General features: G+C 43.7%; 1 protein-coding gene across 3 annotated transcripts in view; it reads left to right on the forward strand.

Annotated features, from left to right (window-relative positions):
- FGF1 (fibroblast growth factor 1) overlaps positions 1–19,706 on the forward strand; it is a 50,009-nt gene that overhangs the window by 3,963 nt on the left and 26,340 nt on the right. For 2 of the 3 annotated variants that reach the window (XM_053376710.1, XM_053376713.1), the window contains exon 1: positions 1,803–2,264. The gene's annotated coding sequence lies outside the window, so the exon portion shown is untranslated. Of the gene's footprint in view, positions 1–1,802; positions 2,265–19,706 lie in introns of those variants that run through there. The other variant, XM_053376711.1, reaches the window with a different exon arrangement.

Here is a 19,706-nt window from a genome sequence, read left to right on the forward strand (position 1 = left end):
AACCCTCAGAAACCATTGTGCCAATTTTGGGTAACATCGGTAAAGTTTTGAAGGATTCAGTCCACCATCTTGATTCAAAATGTCACCCAATTGTATCCAAACATGGACAAAAAGCTGCTGTTTGCTCTCAGTAATTATAATGCAAAATTTGGTTATGGTACGTTAAAAGGTGTTCAAACAACTTTCCAAAATATATAGAAGAAGATACTGGCAGTCTCAAATCACCATATCCTTTCTAACAAGATTTCCATTCATCCTCAGCAACCACTCTCAGTCCCTGCCACCACTGCTCCTTCAGTTCTTCTTCTTTTCCCTCTACTCCTGGCTGGGTTTGCTGCTTCGTCCCTCCACCTGACCCATAATCCCTGGTGATTCCAGATGTGGCCTACAGTCTTGGGGCTGTTAGGCAGCAATGGCCATTGCAGAAAATCATTATTCTAATCCATTTCTTTTCCTTGAAATATGTTTTCTCCAAACTTCCAATTTAGTACTATAGGTGCTCCAGATGACCCATTTATGGAGCATTCATTCTGATTTTCTTGCACAAAACATATGTGGTGGTTAGACTAAGTCCACTCTTTATTGAGCATTTGATTTGATTTGTTTATGGTGCACTTATAGGACAATAAGCACTGTGGTTTTTTGGAGGCTCTTCCTTCTAACAGACACCATAAATAGTTTGTGTTTCCAGGGCACCATCTCATATTAATTCCTACATCAAATTCTGCTCTGACTACTTTTCTCCCCCCACTCCAATATATTCTGAAAGCATTTCTTTTTCCTTTTCTTCTGTTGTACCTTGTCTCTCACTCTTTCGTAAGCTGCTTTGTGAGGACATAACTCCAAAAAGTAGCTTTCAATATTTTGAAAAGGCAAATAAACTGGATGAGACAGCTGAAAAACCTGCCTGTTATAAATGAGGACCTGCTCCCATAATGGGCAGGTTCCATTTTAACAGGGCCAAATCAGCATCACCAGGCACCTGCCGAAGTCCAAAACCTCTTCAGGGCCCCCTCTTACAGCCCCACAGAACCCATTGGCCTTGCTGCAGCTTTCATTTGTCAATGTCTTCTTGTAACCCTCTCTGGCCCTGGGGCCCAGAGGGGAGGGGAGGGAAGTGGAAGGCCAGGCCTTTCTCTCTATGTGGAGATGGGGATTGGGATGTGAGGGAAAGACTGACTGCATGAAAGAGGTTGTTGTGGTGGAGAGGGACTCACTGGGCATTTTCCACAAGGGGCTCCCCAGAAACTGAAGCCAGTAATGTCACTTTTTCCTCAGCTGAGTATATCAGCACCTGGTGGGCAAAGTAAGGTAGGGAGTGTCTTCAAGAGAAGGAAGGGCAGCAGGTGACAAGAGGTATCCGGTGCGCCCCCACCATCAAGTGACCCTTTTCAAAACCAGCCACCACACCAATGCTCCACTTTACATGAGTGTGTCCAGCCTTTGGTGTTTTCAAGAGATGGGTCTGTCACCATCATGTCCAGTTTTGCCTTTATGCCATGAAAAGTAAAAAAAGAAAGAGAAAAAGAAAAAAGAAGAGGGGAAAATATTTGCCTTCTGCTTGCAAATTTTTACGATCCCGCTCTAGTGCAGTCCACCCTTTCCTTAGCAATGGAAGCCTCAAAATAAATACAGATCTCTCTCCGGCTCAGTCGAGTGGGTCCATCTAGTTTAATCATCTGTCTAGAGAGGAAACCCATTAGAAGCATGATTTACTTAAGGGCTGTGTTGTTGTTGCTGCTGCTGCCGCCGCTGCTGCAGTGCCTCCTGCCCGCCAATGACTGTGCTAGCGGATCAGATGAGCCTGTTGTTCTTCTTTACTGGTCCTGCTGTCTGTCAGACGATTGTCTCGGGTTTCCTCCACCCTCCCTCCTCTCCTGCCAGTGTCAACTTGTGGCTTTAGATTTAAGGGGTTTGTCTCCATCAAACAAGGTCTCTGAGGCAGCTGGAGAGAGCCGGACAGCAGCCAGCACTGAACAGACAGAGCTTTCCCCCCTCTCTGGTAGCAGCACCCTGTTCTGGACGCCGTTTTTGGAAGCCTTGCAATGACCTGATCTGCATGCTGTGACCTGTCACTTCTGTTCTCTGCAGTCACCGAGGGAAGAGGGGGAAAGCTATATAGCACCCAAGAGAAACTGTACAGGAATCCTGTAGGAGAGGGAAACCTGCAGGCATACTGGGCTGGCACACCTCCCTCCCTGTTGTCCAGATTGCTACAGGCGAAGACTCTGCTTCCTGGCAAAAGCTCCCACAGCCGTCAGCAGGTAAGAGGAAAACCATCCGGTGTGAGCCCGGGATAAGGGATCCAAGCCAAGAAGGGACTGAGTGAGAGAGGGAAGATAAATGAGGGAAAGCGGCAACTCCAGAAGGAGTTTGTGGTTCTTGCAATGCAGAGGATGCTTCCTGGCTCTAGAAAAGACAGCAGTTGCCAAGATTGTTCTGCATGTTGACATTAAGGCAGTGAATTGGGGCTCTTGGCTGAGCAAGACTTACGGTGTACTTTTATGTGCAAATAGCATGGCCCACAGGTTGGAGGGTGTCAGGGAGTAAGAGTCTTCGGAGGCCAGGAAGGAAAGGCTCCCCTTCCCATACCATCAGTTGCGGCAGTGGAAATGACAGGAACTGTACACTGTATGTTTGCCTAAGAAAAAGAGGGCTTGCTGGATGAGTTTAGCTTGGATGCTAATTGTATGCTTAGTGCTTTCCGTCATAGCAGCAGTAGCAATGTAGTTCCCTTGTTGTGTATTTATTTAATTTATTTGAGTAATGCATTTAATAAATATACATTGTTTAGTTCCCTTTGCCCCCATATCACTCTATCTTTTAAGGATACAGATTCTTCCAAGGTAGCTTACAAGTGAAATCAAAACACATTTTAAAAAATGAGCAGACAATACCAAAACATAAAAATCCACCCAGCTTCTTCCCACAGGGCAGTTGATGTCAGTTGGCCCTATGGAGAATGGAGATGGGGTGGGGATGGGGAATCGTCCAGCGGAAGCTGAATAAGACTTCTAACATTACCTTCGCCTGGTCCTCTTTTGACCCACGGGTCAGTTGGTGGTAGAAGCGACAGTTTAGCTGAAGGAGGCTGGGGTGTCTTCACCACCTGCCTCCCACCATCATTCATGCCTCTTCTTTCCTTTCTGCTGGTGACATGTCACACTCTGAGAGTGCTTCCAGACGGGTGTTTATTGTGGGATTGGTGCTGCCCATACATGCAATTTTTTTAAGCACCCAGTATGCATCATTGGCAGCCTATATCCCCCCCTTAACTATTGATTTACCCTTTCTGTGAAAAATCTGGTAAGTTAAAAAGCAAACAAACCTGTTGCCAATGACCCATTTCTGATATCTGTTTGACCCTTTTGCAATATTAAGCCCTGGTCTGGAAGCACCCTGAGTGATGGGGCTCTAAAGAAGCCTTACGTGTGCTGTTTATGTACTCAACATATCTCCTAAAGCATTGTCTACTTACTTACTTACTTACTTACTTACTTACTTACTTACTTACTTACACAATTTATATAGCACTTAACTACAATCATCTCTACAGGGACGCGGGTGGCGCTGTGGGTTACACCACAGAGCGTAAGACTTGCCAATCAGAAGGTCGGTGGTTCAAATCCCCGCGACGGGGTGAGCTCCCGTTCCTCGTTCCCTGCTCCTGCCAACCTAACAGTTCGAAAGCACGTCAAAGTGCAAGTAGATAAATAGGTACCGCTCCGGCGGGAAGGTAAATGGCGTTTCCGTGTGCTGCTCTGGATCGCCAGAAGCGGCTTAGTCATGGGGCCACATGACCCGGAAGCTGTACGCCGGCTCCCTTGGCCAATAAAGCGAGATGAGCGCCGCAACCCCAGAGTCGGCCACGACTGGACCTAATAGTCAGGGGTCCCTTTACCTTTACCTTACAATCATCTCTAGTGCTCTACAAGAAATATAGGACAGGTGAAGAATTGGGGGGGCGGTGGTTGTTACTGCACTATTTATTGCAGATTCTGGAGTGATTTTATCTGGTCCCTGGTGGCTCTCCATGTTTTAATTGCTGTGTGGTAAAATGTTTGCTCACAGCTTTACACATATATAGAAAAGAGAATGATCTTTCTGGTGTTGTGTTTGTGAAAGAAGACCCTACATTTTAATGTTAAATCTCAGTTGGCATTTTTAAAACCCAGACTTACAGCTGTTTGGATGGTGACGATGGTGGTGGCGATGATACCACCTAATGTATGTGCTTCCAAAGTGTAAAGCTCTTTACTTCAGAAATGGTTCCTATTTTATTATAGTGCCTGTCATCTTGTTAGCTTGCTGGCTTGCAAAGCAAAGTACAATTCTGTCCCCAAGACCATTGCCTGGAAAACATTGCCGCTCTGTTGCATCTGACCACATGAGATACAAATGGCTATAGGACAGGGATGTGGAAGCAGATATTTGCCTGACTGCCTGTCTCTCCATCTGCTTGTTTGTTTTGCTTGTTTGAGATATGATAGCTCCATGATGTGAATTACCCACATTCACACACACTTGGGGTGGGGGTGGAGGGATAGATATCTACCATTCCAACCTACAGAGTACTATACTGTTACAGCCATGATCTTTGATAGACCTTTCTTGCCTTCATATTGCAATCCCGTCACATGCCTATTGTGATGCTCACCACACTTCACCAACAGAGAGAAGCTCTAAGGGTGCGGTGCTTTGGTTTCCTTTGGAAGGAGGACACTGAAGGCCTATTGGCATTGTGTAATATTTGCACTTCTTTACAAACACACAGGTCAAGCATAGGTGGAGGCTTGTGTTAAAAATTCCAGCAGGCAGCCAAGGTCCATTGCTCCAGGGAGGCAGCCAGCACCCTGAGATGTTTACGGAGACCAAACTCAGCTCTCTCTGGGTGCTTCCAGATGATCTCTTTATTAAAAGAGATTAACCCTCTTCTGAGCAAATATCCAATTTGACAACAATAAATTTTCAGTCAGATTTATGGTGCTATAGCAGAGACGAACTGCTGCAGGTTTTGCTAGTGCGTTTTCACACATTAACGTATTTCAGACACATCATTCAAACCCAGAGATCAAGTACCCCAATTTGGAATTTCCCTACTTAGATATTGAAATGAAAGCTACCTGAAATGGAATGTCGTTTAATATGCCATTGGTAGGCCAAAACTAATATTTGATTAAATTGAAATTGACACACCAAGAAGTACTATTGAGTTCAAGGTAAAGGAGCACAGTACGGTCTCTAAAATCTTTTGCCACTATACACCTCAACCTTTTGTAGTTTATAAAAATAACACCTGTTGAGTTAGTGACTTATAGCTAGGCAAACATGTTCTACTTGATGAGGTCTACAAATGTTTGAGATTTCAAACTGATCCAATAAAAATGGTCACATGTACAGCAAGATTTAAAGTGCTGAATATGGACATGTCTCCTCTTTTTATTCCAATTTTTGAACAACCATACCATATATTGCTTTGCTATTTTGGTAAAAACCATTGATGTGCTTGATTCAGGCTTATCAGGGAAAGCAATCATTCATTGGCCTGGTGAGGTTCTGAACATGTGGACGGAAACAAGAACTGAAAACTGCCCTGTGCTCTCTTGATGAAGGGCAATAAAATAATTTAAATTCATAATAATAACTACAGCCTATGGGAATAAGACTTGGCCTTATATTAATTTCTCCTAACTCGTTCTCCTAAGTAACAGCGCTATGTGAAGGGGGATAATTTTCAGTACCATTGTGATTACATTTTCTTGGGCCTTTTGGTTGTCAGTGATGAATCCTCACGGCAAATTGCTCTATGAATTAGTTATCACTGAGAGAAGAATTGGGATAGTTCCTACTAGAAAGTGTTTGGGAGCCCCCAACTGGGTCTTCCAAGCCCCCTATAGGTGATTGTCTGACTCATGAAGATACTTAAGTTTGGACATATTGAGGTAAATAGTTATTTGGTGCTTGACATCATTCATGTCTTAATGTCAAGTAAACTTAGTTGAAGGACTGGGTGGTTTTTCCTGAACTTTGACATGGGCCCTGTTGTAGTTCTAGTTGTTTCTGCTGAATGGATCTAGTTGCCGGGTGTAGGGATGGAGGCTCACTCACAATGGCAGATGCATCTATCAATTTTAGTAGAGTCTAAATACGTGATATAAACACAGAATAGAAAACAAGCTGAGGAACTACTGACACAATAAATATTTTTTGCCATTGAAAGCACTATTTTTAAAGGATTAGATCAGTTGTCACTAATGGTATTGTCAGTGTGAAAGAGGGTGTATTTATCGCCCCGCCATCTGACTACATTTGTATCTTTGTTTGAAATCCCTGGGAGTTAAACTGCTTGCTGAAGTAATGCAGTAATGTTTTGGGTGTCTCAATGCAGCTAAAACCAAGCCCTCTTTCCAGCTCTGCTGAAATCACATTGCTAAAGCCCCCATGGGCATTGCTGCGCTTCCAGTAATGAGTATCATTAGGTAACACTTCAAGGTGCTTGATTACAGGATATGATCCATCCTATCTGGGAGCTGCCAGACACTGCATACACACTAGATCTTTAAACTGTATCCTTCAAAGCACATTCCTCTCTTATAGAATCCTGGGGAACTGTAGTTTGTTGAGGGTGCTGAGAACTGTAGCTCAGTGGGGGTTAAGCTACAGTTCCTAGGATTCTTTGGTGAGGCGGAGAAATGTGCTTGTGTTCACAGTGAAGAAGTGCGCTTTGACACATGTGTCAGGCAGGACAACAGGGACTGAAAAGCGCAGTCATAATAAATGTAGCATTATAGACCTGTATACACTTCCTTCACTCTTTTTCTAAGAGGAAAAGCAATTTCAGCTGCAACCAGGAGCAGAGAAACAGTGGAAGGACCAGCTGCGAAAACCTTTCTTCTCCATCTGCTTTCCTGCTCAAAATCAAGCTCTCTCTTCCACCTCCTGGGGGAAATGGGTGGATCATTTCTGTGTGGGTGGAGAAGCAACTGGGAAGCCATTTTGAGTGTGTGTGATTGGGAAGGAATAGTCACAGGGGACTTAAGCAGCTTCTCCCCCTGATTTGCCCTGCTGCCGGGACCAAGCCCTTCAGCCGGCCAATAGGGCTGGCTGGTGGGCGGGGTTAGCTGCATATTAGCAGCCACGGCAGCGCTCTGTCCCCAGTCTGTTCCACAACAGCAGCAGCGCTGAGCTCATTGAGACAGGAACATGGGGAGGCAGCAGTGAGGTAGGGGAAGGAACACAGGGTGGATGCAGCAGCCTTGCTGGCTTGGTCTGATGGGAACTATATAACACGCACCCGACCATAACACGCACATAGTTTTAAGAGGAGGAAAACAAGGGGGAAAAAATATTCTAAACGAAACAGTGGATGTATGATTTTTGGGATTCATGCTGTGGCTACAGACATGTGATCTGACGGTGAGTTTGGGGTAGCCCAATGCAAAAATCCTGAGGATCCATGTGGATCCATGCTTTGTAACCACATTTTTGCACCACTGCCGCCCCAGGCAACAGTTGGTGCGTGATTTTTTTGGTGCAAGCTGTAGCCATGGACATGATATGTGATCTGATGGTGAATTTAGGGTGACCCAGTGCAAAAATCCTGAGGATCCATGTGGATCCGTGCTTTGTAACCACGTTTTAGGTAGGGAGGGAAGGAAAAGCACTCAAAGGACAAGGAGCACGTGTGGGGTGTGTGGAGAATGGTGCTGCTAATAATGCAGGAGAGGGGTTTAAGGGGAGAAGGAACACGCGTGGGGTGGGTGGAGAAGGATGCTGCTAATAATGCAGAAGAGGGGTATAAGAGGAGAAGGCTCCTCTCCTCTCCCACTTTGCTCCTTTGAAGCAAGCAGGCTCCCTGTCCCTCTCTCCTCCCCACTCCCCACTCTTCTCCCGCTTTGCTGTTTCAAAGCGAGCCACGGAGGAGGGAAGGAAGGGGAACCATGGAGCCTCTGCTCACGACTGCAGCAGATCCCCCTGCCATCTGTAGGCATTCGCTCCATAACACACACAGACATTTCCCCTTACTTTCTAGGAGGAAAAAATTGAGTGTTATGGTGCAAAAAATACGGTATAGCTCAAAATAGCTAGAGGTACCAGGCTGGCAAAAGCTGCTTTAGGCACACACCCCCATCCTGATATGCAAGGTACCTTCCTCATCACCTTTTGTGTTTCCAGAGCCCATTTTGAGCAGTCTGATGATTTCTCCAGAAGGCTTCCAGGTGCAGACTTACGCACGAGATTGCTTTGTCCCTTCTGTGAATGGGGGAAAGCTCAGAAAAGTGCAGGGGAGAGCACATTTGAGTTGTTTGCTTCCACATTACTCGGCTCACGAGAGTAGAAAGTTCATGTGAGTAATTATTTCTGGAAGCGAGCAGCTGGCTGATTATTAACATAGACTCACAGAGAAATGTCCGTGCTACCATTCATGCATTATGAGGTAATGCTGCACCCCTCTGACACATAGATTAGTCTTCATTTGAGGTAAGGCAGGATGGGGGGGGGAGAACACATGAGAAGTGACCATGTATGGATATGTAGATTCCATATGTTGATCTAATGAACAGATTGCCTAAATTTGGAGGAGTATTCAGGACATGGGGTATATAGAAGTGAGCCAATATTGGCTGAATCATGAAAGGAAAAGTAATAAGAATCTCAGGTGATTGAAAAGTTGTTTGTATTACAGCATGGAATTAATTTGCAAACTTGAAATCTATGGTATATGTATGTAAGCATAGTCTTGGGGAAAGGTTTCCTCATTTTACGTGCATGGCTCATTATATTTCCCCAAGATTCTTCCAGGGAGGGTGGTTGAGGAGCTGCAAGATGTTGTGGACCTTTCTCTCCATGGACAGAGAGTACTGTACCTCAACAGTACTGTACAGTGCCAGAAACCTCCACTTCTAGTGCAGCAGGGGCAGAAATGAGGCATGTTGTGGGCAGATGTCCTGATGTAGCCCTGGAGAAGACAAAAAAACCAGCCAGCCCTCGTCATCTAATCCAAACCCCTCCAGTGCAGGAATCTTTTGCTCAATGTGAGGCTCAAACAACCCATGACCCTGAGGTTAAAAGTCTCATGCTCTGCCAACTGAGCCATCTGCCTGCTAGCTTCTAAAATGTTATCTGTATGTGTCGCACATGGAGACCAGAACACTGGTGGAGGGGCCTGCCCAGTCTCCTGTTCATTGGACCAGTCCAAATACTGAGCTTTAAGTACAGATGGGAGCACATTATTGCCTTCAATAATATGTGTGAAGGAATGATGCTTCTTGTATGTGTGTGGCATTAACCTAGGTGTGTCATTTCATAGATGCTTAAGTTAGTAAGTAACAATGCAAACAATTTTGTATTGATGTGACTCATAATTTTTCCAACATAAAATAATAGGCAATTTATATACTGATTTTCTTAAGCCATTGGTTGGTTTACTAATCTCATGAGACTCTGCTAATCTTATTTTGTGAATAACCAATGTTATATGATCACAGCCTCACTGAGTGAATAAGTGCAGTTTAAAAAATTGTGGAAAAACTAACTGTTCATGTCCCTGCTTTATTATAAGCATCTTATTTTTTAGCTTAAATAGTAAAATTCATTGATTACAGCTGCACCCATTGTTTGATCTGATCTCTTTGCAAGCCTGGAATTAGCTACGTTGAAAGGGTAGGTATTAGTCTTTTTTGTACTTCATGACAATTCGAGGAATCTCCCCTTAAGTACCTTGTATTTGTGAGCTTGAATCTGGCCCAACATGCTTCATGTTGAATGCCTTGCCTCCTTGCAGGTGTTAAAGTGGAACTGCTCTTAATGATAGCTTAGAGGTTTCGGCCAGCAACGAATGCGTCAGCCTGCCTCCCCATAGGAGTGAGTCACTGGAAGCTTATTATGTCAGTACTTCATCATCTGCATTTTCTCCTATTGTCTTCCTGGCACAATTCAAAGTTTGAAAAAGAAGGAGGAGGAAAGCCATAGATCCCTTAAAGCCTTTGATCCAACATATCTAAGGGACCACCAACTCTCCATGATGGTCTGGAAAAAGCCATTTTGAACTGGCCATTCACATGGTAGGCCCAGATTGCATCTCTGTGCATTATTCCCAATGCCATGCCCCAACTGCAGGCCCACATGCTGCCTTCCTATAGCACCTCCGGTCTTTTATACATGTATTGTCCAAGTGGCCCCAATCATGGTTCAGCATTCCAGTGGCACCCATCTGAACAATGGCTAACACTAGCCAGAGTTTTCTGTTTTAAGGTTAGAGGTAACCATGGTTAAGATTAATGCCAGTGAAAATGGTACCCAATTTTAAAAGGCAGGGAGAGTGTGAGGGAAATTTGTGTGCAAGAACAGAGAAACTTTGAGGAGGGAATGTACATAGGGCATGTACACACTGCATGGTAGCATGCATTCCGTGCTGAAGGCAGGTGCCTTTTTGTGGTGCTCTAAACATGATGTCACCCCCATCCCACACTATCTGTCAATCTAAAAATGCATTCTTCTGAAAAGTTTAATGTGTATACAGAGGGCACTTTCTCAGGTCACTTCCCATTGGGCAGACCTCCTGACATTGCAGGGCTGTGGTGCTCTGCCTCGCCATGTTTAAATGGTTTATGAATAAAATAGGCAAAATAGGAGGTGACTGAGCTGCCTCTGTATACTGATTTACAGTGGTACCTCGGGTTAAGTACTTAATTCGTTCTGGAGGTCTGTTCTTAACCTGAAACTGTTCTTAACCTGAAGCACCACTTTAGCTAATGGGGCCTCCTGCTGCTGCTGCGCCGCCACCACACGATTTCTGTTCTCATCCTGAAGCAAAGTTCTTAACCCGAGGTAATATTTCTGGGTTAGTGGAGTCTGTAACCTGAAGCATATGTAACCTGAAGCGTATGTAACCCGAGGTACCACTGTATATCCTCTGTACACCAGTATATTCACACACTCATTTCAAGCCCCTCTTTTGAAAGACTACAGTTTTTAAAAAGACCTATGGAAACACTAGTTGAGGGGAAGGGAACAGAGAAGACGACTGTGTACTAGTCTGAAATTTTGCCCACCTGTGTATACAGACAACAGGGATAGCAGTTGCAACTTTAAATTACATTATCATGAGAAGGTGTGTACAACTGCAAACTGCTATGTACAAAGTGCACTGTGGAAAAAATGGCTCCATGTGTACACAGGCATAGTCTGTTCCTGATCCCGTAATAATTGTTAAAATATTCTTCAGAGAATTAAATCTGCCCTCAATAGCAGTAGCACAAGTATAGAACTTCCTTCCCATGTGGCAGAGAGGGCTGATGGGAGTTGTAGTCCAACATGTGGAAGACCGCAGGTTCCCCACCTTGCACTACGGAGTGTGTAGATGACTTTAAAAATAATTTCTTCTATACAGTTTATATATGCACACACATATACAGTGCCTTAATGAACAGTAACCTTGATGCAAATCTCAAAGCAGAGCAATTTTTCTTTTAGGATGTAAGCAACCCAATTGCACGTCTCCTCAAATGGACATGTTGGTGCAAGCTCACTCTACTCACCAGAAGAGATGCTTCATTCAGAATAGTTTCCTACAAGGAAATAACTTTCTTAGGATGTCATATACTCATCACTTGAGGCAGTGCAAACGTAGTTTTCCAACAGTATAAAAAAACGATAAAATGATATTCTTGTAAGAAATATAAATGTGTGCTGTCGCCCCACGGTTCAAATTTTGACACAAGCTGAAGCTCTCCTTATGCTGGTTGATAAAGTGCCTGTAGACCACTTGTCTGTTGTACGATTTTTGACCAGCATCAAACCAAGTGGACCAAGTTTGGACCAAGTCCAAACTGACTTCACTTAAAAGCATTGGGTTTAAGGTGTGAGGAGAAATACCTGCCATGGCCCATTCACACGTAGAAGTCATCAACTGGCTTGCTGTTATCAAGGGACCAATAAGTGGGGGGTTGTTCCCGGCCTTAGCTATTGCTAAGCATGATGAAAGGTGCACTTTTCTCTCTCTTTTACGCAATCATCCGGACACACATACTACAAGCAGAATCCAAATACTGGTCGTTTTGTTCATTTTCATGGTGCTTCTCCTGACTAAGTTGTGGGTTCTCTTTTGCAAATAGATGAGGAAGGGCAAAACAGCAAAGAAGTTGTTCTTGCCCTGTTTATAGTCTGGCTAGAAATAGCAGGTATCTTGTTTGAGAGTCTGCCCTACATTTATTTACATTCTCTATCCAGCAGTGAAAAATGGCGCCACATCTATTTACATCGCTTAAGGGTCTCACTCTCTGGAGCAGCAGATGGTTTGAGTCTCTCTTTTAGGCGCTTTCCAGAAGTCCAATAAGCTAAATGAGTTTGGTATTTCACTGGTTCAAGTTTAGGCAAGGGCACGGAGAAAAAATGTGTTCTGCATGGTTAGGAAAATTCTACAAATATGTCTTTTCCACTTGAGGTAAGACACCGACACCTTGACTTCCTAGTCTACTGCAATAGCTCCAGATCCAAGTGCTAACCAACCAGCGAAAAACACCCTGGGTCTGAAGTAATTTGGGTGTACAATATTGCAATGATATAATACAGTATAGAAACAGGAAACTTCCAAAAAGGTCAACACCCATCACTACTTCAGGCCCAGATTCGAAATGTGAACAAGCTGTGCACCAAACTGCAGGAAAGACCATGGGGCATCTCTTCTTCCTCACCTTCCAGAGATTGTCCTAGGTAATTGTAAACTAGTGACAACAAATAATGAAATCTACTGACAACTGGTCCTGTATAGGCCCTCTTGAAATGAATTCCAAAGGTAGGAGTTTTGTGAATTGCACCTATGTAATAAGAAGAACACTCTAGATCAAACTTCCTAATGTTTAGTTGGAATCTCCTTTCTTGTAATTTGAATCCATTGGTTTAGGTCCTATACTCTGAAGCAGAAATAAAAAAAAGCTTGTTCCATCTTCCATGTGACAGCCCTTCAGATATCTGAAGACGGCTATCATTAGCGTTGGAATAGTAGGCATGCATTTCAAGCAAATATAGACTCTTCTTTAGCATTCCTTCATAAGGCCTGTTTTTGTACTTTGCCTCTTCATATACTACTTACCTAAGTCCTAAGAGCATCATCAGAGGCCCTTCTCTGAGCTTCTCAGCAAGCTGTGATACAGCGGGTGGTCAAATGAGAAAGGACCTTCTTTGTACTGGCCCTTGGTTGTTGAATGCTCTACCCAGAAAGGCTTGCCTGGCACCTACTTTAGTATTATTATTATTATTATATTATGATGATGATGATGATGATGATGATGATGCACCAAAGACCTTTGATCTGCTCAGGCCTTTTAAACTCTGTACTTGCCTTATGTAGTATTATGTTGTGATCATTATAATTCTGTGGAGTTCTTAAGTTTTTTTGTATATTTTAGAGATTGCTGTGATTTTTAGACTCCCTGATTTAAAAATAATTGTGTTTCCTTTTACCATGTTTTAAGTGCTGTTGTGCAGAAATTTCTTTCTCTGGAATTTGCATTATTTTTATATGTCACCCAGAGAATAGTTGTTATTGGGCAACTAAGAAATAGAATAAACACAACAGGATACAGCACATACAAGCTGCTGAGCCAAAATGCTGGTTCACATAGCCTGGCTCAATCTACTCTGACTGCAGCAGTAGCAGCATTCCAGGTAAAATCCCAACTCTACTACTGGAAATTATGTTAACTGGGAATGGAAGGGAATAAGATTGAATCATGCAAAAAAATGTAGGGTGTATAATTGAGTTTGGGCCCCTCCCAAAAAGGTGCAGTCCTCTTCATTGGTTTCTCATACTCACTGTGCAAATTTATTTTTTATGGCTTCCTTCTTCATTTCCCTATATGTGAGTCAGTCCTGGGAAATAATCAGCTTTTTTCTCACATGCATCTTAAAGGGAGAAGCAGTAAAATGCACATGCATGGCACATTTTTGACATAGCACATAAATTTATAAATAAACAAACAACACCAGGTGACATCAGGTGTGGGGCAGGTAGAGGGGCAGCTACCAATGCATGATTGGATGCCCTAAAGTCAGTTTGCCCAGTCATCTGATGTCACTGGGACTTCGGGTGAATTTGGCCCACGAGACTACTGATAATGATCCAGCACACAGAGCCAAAAGGGCTTTCCACCCACATTCATTAGGGTATCGTACTATAACAAATGAGAGGTGGGACATAATTAAATAAATCTATTTAAGCTGCAAAAAAAGGCATGGAAAGGGCAAAAATGGTGTGAAAAGAGCGGGAAATCAGCTAGCAATCCTGGGAGCCTTTGCGCCAACCTTTGAGGAACGCGGAGAGCTGGACTGAGAGCCACCGTCGCCACCATTCATGCCAGACTGTTAAGCGCTGCTGGTTTTTTAAAGGGTTTTAGAGGGTGTTGACAGGCTTTTTAGATGGTGTTCCCCAATATATGCAATTTCACATATACGCTAGGTACCCGGTAAAATAACTGCCCTTCATCTGAGGATTACACAGTGGTTTACAGTATAAAAGCACAAAAATACATAATGTAATAACAAACAAAACAATACAATACCCTACCACAGTTTAAAAGACCATAGATTTTTTAATTAGCCAAAGACCAGGGAGAAGAGGAATGTTTCTGCCTGGTGCCTGAATATATGCAACAAAGGCACCAGGTGAGCCACCACACAGAAAAGGCACCTGTAATGTTTAATAAAAGAAACACATAATGTGACATCATCAGATTCACCATTTTCTTACCCTCACTCAGATTCATTGAATGCACACTTGCAGGGAGAGAAGTGCTGACTACAATCATGCTGTGCAGTGCGATTTCTGTTACAGCCCAATACCCTAATATGAACTATATCAGAGACATGCCATGAAGATGTGTGTACTCATATATTGAACGTGCTAAGGAGAAGGGGCGTGGTGAGGATCAGCAGCTTTCACCATATGTCTCTGGATACATGAAGGCCCCTTTGGAAAGATTATCCTATTTGGTGAAACTTCAGTTCTTTTGGGCTACAACTGCCTTCTGCCCCTGTTGCAGCCCCAAACATCTGGAGGGCACCAGGATGGTGGAGGCTACTGTGGAGCCTACAAAATCACAATATCAAACAAATCATTACTTAGAAAATGTAATTTTTATGTGGAAGAAATTCACAGAGAACATACATGTTGTAGCAGCTGTGATGACAGTATACTTTCCACTGGGTGGGAAGCAAGCATATCAAGAGGGGAAAAACATCTCCTGGGTCTGTTGTTTCTCTGGCCTGCTATACGTTGTGATATCTTAGGGGTGCTGAAAAGGGTTTTCAGCAAGTGTCCATTTATACCAGATGTAACCACTCCTTAAAGAGACATAAATAGATGAGATATACACCCCAAGGCCTGACTCTTTGTGGCAATAAAGATTTCATCACACATTATAGGGCAGATGGGTGTTAGTTCTTTGAGAGTTCTGGCTTGTAGCATAGATTTGTTTAGTTACCATTTTTGACCTCTGCACCATCACTGGAACAAATGGCTTTCTGTGGGCTGATTCTCATGTTACTCCTTAAAGATATTAGCATAGTGTCATAGACTCAGAGGGCGCACTCCAGTGTGAAGGTATGTGAGAACCGAGAGTGAGAACTGCCAAGAGGCAAGCCTGTCTCTGACAGCTGTTGCAAGCATTAATACTTTGGGCTTACTGGACATTTAATTATTCGCACAAGTGGTCTGTTCAGGTCTGTTCATGTGAACATGGGAATATGCTATAGCAGGGACGCCAGGGTGGTGCTATCTGTATGGACCCCAACTCCCATCAGCTGCAGCCAGCGTGGTCAATATTCAGGGATGATGAGATGCTTACTCCTAGTTAAGTGTGTACAATGGGTTGTAGAATCGCCATCCTTGAAGACAAAAGCTGCATGCCTGTGTATACTTAAGCTCTGTTAGACTTAAGAACAAACATTTAAAGGATTAAGCTCTTAGGAACCAAAGGAAGCTGTTTTGCATCAAGTTAGATCATTGCTTGATTGAGCTCAGTATTGCCTACACTGACTGACAAAAGCTCCTTCTGGTTTTAGGCCGTGGTCTTTCCCCGTCCTACCAGGAGGGCCAGGGATTGATCCTGGGGCCTTCTGCATGCGCAAAGTGTTCTCTGCCACTGATCTCCTGTTCTGCAAGTAGTTGTGAGAAGTTCCCACATAGAGAGAGAACCACAGGCTATGCTAAATGCTCCTTAAATGCATATCTCCTTGGTAGTAAGCTACCATAATAACTATCCCTACATAGAAATGATTATCTTAGGGCAATTTGTGTTTACTTGGAACCTTCTTCCTTTAGATATAGGAACATATAGGAAAGGGTTCGTCAACTGGTGGCCCGGAGATAGACAGTTCCAATTGCACGGCATAAAGCGTCTCCTTCTGAATGTCAGAAGGAGCGACATTTGAGACTTCATTAGTTTCCTTGATTGGTATGTCCTGCGCCTGATAATTAGGTCTGAAGATCTGAACCTCCCCTGGCAGCCTTGGAGAAGTTGCTTGGGAACAGCAGCTTGCTGGAAAGCAACATAAGCCTTTCAATATATAAATAGCTTGGGGGCAGCCCTTCTCTGACACGCTGTTGACCCCATTCTGCCAACTGTTTTCTCATCTCAGAGAAATTGCTGATTTACATTATTAAACCAGTTCCCTTGATGCCTACATCTGCATACTCGTCTAGGACTATTGTAGGTTATGGGTTTTAAAGGACATTTTTATTTTGATAACCTTGTGGTTAGTGTTATTCATCATCTGTGCATTCAGCATAGAATCTGTTTCTGGAATCTCAAAAATCTAGGTGAGCCTTATCAAAATAATTCCTTCTAACCCTCCCTGGCCCTTAGGACTAGCCAGCACTTTCTGTAATAAACATAAGTAAATAAAAAAACAACCCCATGCGTTCTTAGCCTTGCCAGCTTTCCCAAATGTTTATAACTGGAATAGATAATGCAGGTCAAACATTTGTGCCTATTTTTTTATTTACATGATTTATTCCAAGCACAGAACTTGGAGTTCCCAAGCAGGCATTTGATTTGCTTATTTCCACCTACCCCACCACATTGTTCAGGCCAGTTTAATTGTGATGAAAGACTGAATTTGGAGACTCACTTCTGCTCAGTTGGCATCATTGGGTACCTGCTGAGTCCCATGCCTCAGTAGGGGCCCACTGCCAATCCTGGGTGTCTCCTGTCCCCATGGTCCCTGCTACTTGCTGCTGTCACCTTGTTCATCTGCTCCCTCCAAGGGAACAGAGAGAGGAGCAAAAAGAAGCATCACTACCTCATTCTGCCCTGTCCTCTCCCTTTGGGAGGTGTTGCCTGTGAAGCTCAGAGAAAGGCAAGTGAATGGGCACAGGCAAATTGCAATGGTGGCCATGGCCTAGCATGGGTTGCCAGCACCCAGAGTTGAACAGAGGGGTGGGTGGGAGAGAAACAGAGATGGTACACATGCACATTCAATTGCCTAACAGCGTCCAGGTCACCCAGGAGATTGCAGCTGCAAAGATAAGAAAAGAAGAGTCATTCTCTTGTCTGAAGAGGTCACTTCCTGGTTCGCATGGAGAAGCTGTTTCCAATGGAACCCAGCGACAGAAGCTGTATTAAGGCAGTACTGGGTGTTGAAATTTTGCACCTGGGGCAACCTGCTCTGTGGTCCCCATGCTATGCCACTCAATGGTGGCAAGAAGATGGAGGAGGGGGTCCCACTCAGGAAGCGGGGGGAGGGGACGATTAAGAGCCCCTTACCCAAAAGGCCTCCTGTTTCCAAATCTGCTTGTTGTTTCTACGCACTTGTTCATATCTTTTATGTGTTCTGGTGAAAAAGCTAGTGTTGGGAAATTGGCCATACTGCTCTTGGAGTCTTTACATGAGACAACTGGGCACAAAAGTAGATGCATGGGCTTTGGTAGCCTTGCTTACTTTTGTGAGGGGGTTGGGGTGGGGTGGAATCCAGCACTGACTGTGAGCCAGAGTCTTAAGGTCTGACTTTTACTACTGGGAAAGTGGAAGATTCGTGAAGGGTAAGTGGTTACACACAAAGTGGTCGTGTTCTTGCCTCATGAGAGCTAGAGGTGGGCAGGAAAATATAGGAGGCAGAGAGAAAGTGAATCACAGTGCTTACTTATCCCGGGTGGAAATAGAATGGATGCTCTGATGCCAAGCCTTTGGAATTTTTTCTGCAACTGGCAGGTGCACCGTCATGACTAGGTTTAGAGGCAGCGCTCCCCACCCCATACATTTTTGTGACCTGACATGAAGGATGAGATGGTTACTTCCACCAATTCCGCATATAAATGCCAACCAGACAGATACTTATACTTGTGCCTTCCACAGTACCTGAGAGCTACCTTAGAGAGGACAAGGTGGACCATGTGGCACACATAGCTCTGTTTGCTCTGTCTCGTTCCCTGTCCCTCCCAGCATCTGCTGTATGAAAATGTCAGGCAAGCCATAAAGGTGACTTTGGAGCAGTAACTCTTTCAGCCAAGCTTACCTCACAGGGTTGTTATAGGGACAAAACGCAGGCACGGGAACCATGTATGTATAATGTCTTGAGCTTTATTGGAGGAAAGGTGGCTTATGCATTCAGTAACAAATTGAAACAAAATAAGAATCCAAAGAACTGAAGGGTTTACAAAGAAAGATATGAAGAAAACTCTGATTTAAGAGCTGATACTATTTAACACAGTCACTCCTCATTCCAGCCAGACTGTGCCAAAGTCAGTAAATTCCAGCAATACAGTATCAAGTGCTAGTGAATGCTATAGCCATTCCTCATCCTTTCTACCCATGGTGCCTAAACACAGTGAAAAGCTGGGTGGATTCTTATCAGAGCAGCTGGGTATTTGGAACTGTTATACCAACAAACCTTTCCTTCAGCTTCACCTCGAGCACCCTCTGCTGGAGAGCTGTTCATTTTCTGTCAATCAACTGAAGCCCATGCTTCTTTTTGGAATGATACAGTCTCAGCATTCTGACTTCTACCACTTCTCAGCTGGCCTGTGTGCTTAGAAACATTATTTCACTAAAGCTGTTTGTTGTGTCTGTTTAGCTCAGTGCCTATCCAACCTTTTCTGATCCACAAACAATGTGATGTCAAGCTGGCTATGCATACGGTGGGAATACCATGCTGTGTATATAGTATACTGAAGGAAGAACATACTGGGTTTCTTAGTTAAATTGATAGTCAACTCTGAAACATAGCTGTCAACGTTTCCCTTTTTTTAAGGGAAATTTCCTTATTCCGAATAGGATTCCTCGCAAGAAAAGGGAAAAGTTGATAGCTATGCTCTGAAATATCCCTAATGAGTCTCCCAGGATCCAGTTTTACAACCTCTCAAATGTTCCAGATTCCCCTCAAATAATCTAAAGGCTCATGGAGACAATTGTACAATTGTACAATACAAGGCTTGGGAGAACTTGGATTTCTGTAGGAAGAGGGCATATTGCACTGGAGAGAGACAGAAGGGCAATTGAATGTGATCATATTGGCCACCATAAAAGAAGACATGGCGGTCTGTGGTTTTAAGTTCACATAGCTTCACACATGTAGCTTAACATGTATCTTTCTTTCCACTAGTAAGTAGAAACTTATGGGCTTGCTACATATTCCATGCAAACATAAATAGATCCCCTTTTAAAAGGGGAAAAAATACTTTGAGGGAAGATTCTAAACAGAAAAAGGGC

Source organism: Podarcis raffonei, chromosome 2 (assembly GCF_027172205.1).
Source record: "Podarcis raffonei isolate rPodRaf1 chromosome 2, rPodRaf1.pri, whole genome shotgun sequence".
NCBI classification, from domain to species: Eukaryota; Metazoa; Chordata; class Lepidosauria; order Squamata; family Lacertidae; genus Podarcis; species Podarcis raffonei.